This window comes from Diadema antillarum, unplaced genomic scaffold (genome assembly GCF_040938485.1).
Source record: "Diadema antillarum isolate AM-2024a unplaced genomic scaffold, OU_Dant_1.0 seq00000136_RagTag, whole genome shotgun sequence".
NCBI lineage: Eukaryota > Metazoa > Echinodermata > Echinoidea > Diadematoida > Diadematidae > Diadema > Diadema antillarum.
Window position 1 is genome coordinate 236,437 of NW_027271213.1, and position 5,173 is coordinate 241,609.

The window sequence follows — 5,173 nt, forward strand, 5'->3', positions numbered from 1 at the left end:
GGCGATGCTGACTGAAAAGATTGTGAACCATAAGATTGTGTGTTGACAGGAGGAGGTATTAAAAGTGATGTGTTTGACTTTTGTCGTTTTGATCTTTTTGGTCTTCAAAAATATCATAAAGATTATAGGTATACTTTGCCTCTGAATTCATGTTTTTTATTGTGTTAAATGTCTTTAATGTTCTTATTGTTACATGGAAGAGCATTTACGCATGAATTACAACTTATACAATTTTTACTTTTGCGCGTTGGAAGAGGAAAACAAAGGTGGTCACTCATGCATAAAGTTTTCGTTTTTATTGACATACCAAGTTGATAGCCAATTATAAAATTACCTTTCATATACATGTAGTATATACGTGTAATAAATTAACATTTTGCCAAAAATTCTATGAGAAATGTAAACTTAAAAAAGTGTTTACTTTTTTTTTGCTGAGTGTGTATATATATATATATATATATACATATATTCATAACTGCAATTTAAGAAATGTTTATTACTACACTGTAGTTTCACACAGACTTTATTTCAAGTGAAATGAAATAATATTACGCTACATCTAAAAAATAAATGAATAATTAGACACATTCGTTCGATTCACAAGGTGCACTTTTATTTTGCACTGAACAGCAAATTGCATTTACTCTATACAGTCCTCATACTACATGAACAATAAGCATGTGGAAATTGAGTATCTATACATGTACATGTACTATATTTGTATAAGCGATAATAGTTTACAAGTTTGGCAATACACATGTACACTGTTTGTACTACAGCCTGTACTGTGCAACTTTGATGATGCATGAAACATATTCAGGAACAATTAAATCTTGGTAATTTTGTTTTTTCTGTATGGAATGGACGGCAGCACAGAATATTGGAATGTCTCTTATTTGTCGTTCAATAACTGTATTATATACATATATACATAAACATATATATATATATATATATATATATATATATATATATATATATATACATATATATATATATATATATATATGCAGAGGGAGACAAATTGAAGATAGTACACACCTCAACTTTACCCCTCTGATAAATATTCTCCTGATATAATACATATATACAAATACATATTTCTATATCACAGAAAGTTCTGATATCTACTCAGCAGCCATGAATTTTGTGATGTTCCACAGAGATAGATTGTTGCTCCCACTAAACATTCACAATTATTCTGGTTTACTCAAAGAAAAAATTACAACAAAACACTCATTCTATTTTATATAACACTGTTTAGAGCTACAATGTATGTTTGACGTTGGAACACTACGAGGTGTGATAGCAGTACAAATACTAGCAAAATTTCTTTTCTAAAACAGTGTGGAGTGTTCAGATTTGGTTACATTTTGTTATTCTAAAGATTGTATAATTCAAAAATGAAAAGAGGTTGTTCCAAAGATTCCATATTCAGAAAACGAAATAAGGTTCGTAATGATTCCAATGGTCCATAAGTACGTATCGTCTTTACATTTTCTGATTAATGCACCCTATAACAAACCTTTAGAATAATGAATCTTATTTCATTTTCGGATTAACAAACCTTCAGAATAATGAACATTACCCAAAGATTTTTGGAGTGCCTTATATCCACTTGGGCATCAATAATTTGCCTGCCCTGCGCATTGTTGCTGAAAACGACGGCAACTACAGAAAACAAATGAAAATTTTACATGGAATCTGATAGTTTAACACCATATGGATTCATAGCTACACATTGAACAGTGAAAAGACAGCTCTCGATGAGAAACAAATATAATTGAGCCAACATATCACGATTATTTCAAACAGGAGGTGACGGACTAGCGCCCCAGGCATTTCATTTTAAGAGAATCTTACAGTCCACTCGACGAAGACCATTAGGGTCTTTTCCTTTTTCTCCTCCTCTAGACAAGCCATCAATTTTAGAGCGTGTCCTTGTTGAAGCTGGGTGTCTAAATGTACTCATTTTGTCGAGTTGCCTGGCATCGCAGCAAATAGGAAATGTTTTGGTGGGATTGGTCCACTGAATAGAGAATAGAATTAAAACAGAATCCACAGAAAAAAAAGCTATTGGTGAATATGGTGCATATTACAATGAAGAGGTTTCCCCTCTGTAAGACCTCAATACGATATTATTGTTGTAATCTTCAGCAGCCAGGGAGAGCTTATTTCGCTAAGGATTGTTACGGATTTTTGTTCTTTTTTAGAATCATGCTATCTTCTCTCACCAATCAAAACTGTAAAAACAAAAAGAACAACAACCTGCCCTTTTCTTTCTCTTTCACCTGCCACACAAATTATCAAAAGTTGAATTAAAACACAATTTTTTTTTTTCCAATAGCTAAAAGCAAATACAGGACAAATCTCAAGGTGTACAACTTGGAAGTAATCACAATGACTGGTGTCTCCACAGAATACTGAGCTGCATAGATCAATGCATACAGAATGAATAATAATTCAGGAGTTACAATTGTGACAGTTCTGTATTGTCACTTGTTGAATTTCGTGCAAGCACAACAATTACATGAAAGACACTTCAAACACATCAGAAAAACTATATGAATATCATGTATATAAGACAATAGATATAATTCAATGAAAGACGGATAAAAAATTTGCATTAATCATAAATGGCGCACTACGATGGCTTCAAAAATATACCGGACGGATTAACAAGCATTCACGCAATGAGTTCGTGCATTAATTTTGTGCAGTCAGCACTCGGGAGTCACACAGCACACTTGTGACGGCAAGGCATGATTGTATCACAGCATTTGACAATGTATCTATAGTATGTACATGTTACAGTGCCATGTTCTACTGTTCGACCTGCTGCGATTTGCAATATGTCACTCTCTGCTTATGCATAGACAGTCAACACACGGCCCTCATATATGCACCATGTGGAGCTCAAGTGATATGAAACTTGATGTGGGGTAATTTAGGAAAAACTATTCAATTGCTTCAGTTTATGGGTTAGAAGAAAAATGTCAGTACTGTAGACCCTTCTTGTGAGAGAAATTTGTCGCTTGCATGGCAGAAGGGCCCGAGCATGTTTACATCGCGCAAGCCTTAGGGCCCTTCTGCCAGGCAGGCAAGAATTATGCATGGTATACATTGAAAACCCAAAAGAATGGAGTCTTGCACTTAGATCCAGCTCCTAATGGTACAGGTGAAAATGCTATTGTCTCAAACCAAGGGAAATACCCTCACACATGTGCTGCCTTCCACAGTTAAACTCATCAGTGAGTGTCGTTTGTATACTGAGCAATCCCGTTATATCAAACTCCTCGGAACTGGTGGTTTTCTTTCGTGAAATCAAAATTTCCTTCTAGCCAAAAACAGTAAAGTACAGAAAGATATATAAATAATTTTTAGACCTGCACTTTTACTTCATTGTGACAAGAATTTCACGATAACCATGTTTATTATAATGGGGGTGCACTCTAGTACTGTGTACTCTAGTACAGTGAAACCAGGGAGGTGGGAAAGACTTTCCTGGTGGAACCTCACTACAGTGGACTCCCGTTATAATGAAGTCCTCGGGACCGGCAGTTTTCTTTCCTTATATCGAAATTTCTTTATAAGCGAACAAATAAACAATGAAATACATAGAGTGGATAATGTTGCGGCCTAAATTTTTACTTTGTTATAACCTGAATTTTGTTATAACCATGTTCGTTATAACGGGATAGCACTGTATAATGAGGTTGGATATATAGTGAGATAACTGATATGACGAGGTAATCCTGCAGGTCTCATTCCTTTTGTAGTCCTTTGTTTTCATCCCTGATATAACGAGATGCCAACATAAAGTGAAAATTTTAGTGGGCCCAAGCTGCTCATTATAACGACAGGTTCTCCCCTACCTGGAATAGCCGACAACAGTGTTGAGAAGCAATTGAAGTACTGGTGTGATAGTCATGCCTCACAGACCCTGATCGCTGATCAGAACATTTCCTTGCATATCGTTATATTACAGAAGTTTTGTCATGCCAAATGTAAGTATAATGTATTAAGCACATGTAAAAAATCTTAAATGTGACAGACAAAGATAAGATATGAATCATTCACCCATTCACTTGAAGTAAAAAGAAGGCTTTTAAATTGAAGGCACGTGAAATGAGGGGTAGCGAATTATGGCAGCATCTTTCTCTTTTCAAAGCGATGTAGTAAGGCTTTTGCAAATTGAGCTTCCCATGTATAAACACCTGACGTGTTACGGAAGGTACATTGTATAAATACATTGCCATTGACATACCTTTGTCTGTAGCATCGTGACAACCTCTGACCACTAAGGGTCCATGAATATTCATCACACTTTCTTACAAAGAGCTGGTACATACGGCACAGCTTCCCTATACCACTTTTGGATATTGAAAAGATGATAATCCAAATCAAACACAGTGTTGAAGCCCATGGGAGTCATGTCCCAAAGCACCCGATTGCTGAAACAGCCACCTTGCATTCAATTCTACATGAACTCTGTATTGCCTCCTGTTAAGTTTGGTTATAATCAGGTCATGCATTTCAAGATGACAGACAGTTGATTTCTCCTATGGTTACCACAAAGGGATCCTGTGTGAAAACCTCTGAAATTACTATGAACAACTACATCATCTTTCAACCTCCAACAGTATCTACACATAAAAACAACTAGGATGCACTACATCCTGATCTACAGATCACATTTTACTATTTCTTGAACCATTTGTGATCCACTTTCTTTGATCCCATAAAGGACACAAGTAGAGCATCTGGGATCTCCATTCCTGAGAACCGTTCCTGCAGAGTACTATCAAACTTCATCCTCTAAAGCATCACTTCCAAAGCATGATACAGCTTTCAGAAGATAGATGGAAATGATAAGTTTGTACACTTAAACCAGTCAAAACATATTTCGCCCCCAAGAGCCCTGTAGGATGACCATTCAGTCTGTCGTAATAACACCTTGATCAAAAAGAAAAGGGGGGAGGGCAGAATCATTTTCTTGCATATTCAGCAGTGTCGTAGGACAAATGGATGGAAAATTGTCCTTCATGGAGGCTAAACCAACCAAGAAGCTACATGAGTTGAGCCCTAAGCTGTCTGATGAGCCCACAGTAGAGGCAGTCTCGATCGTAATATCAGCAAACATTTCTACAGGGTATGACAACGCCGACGTGGC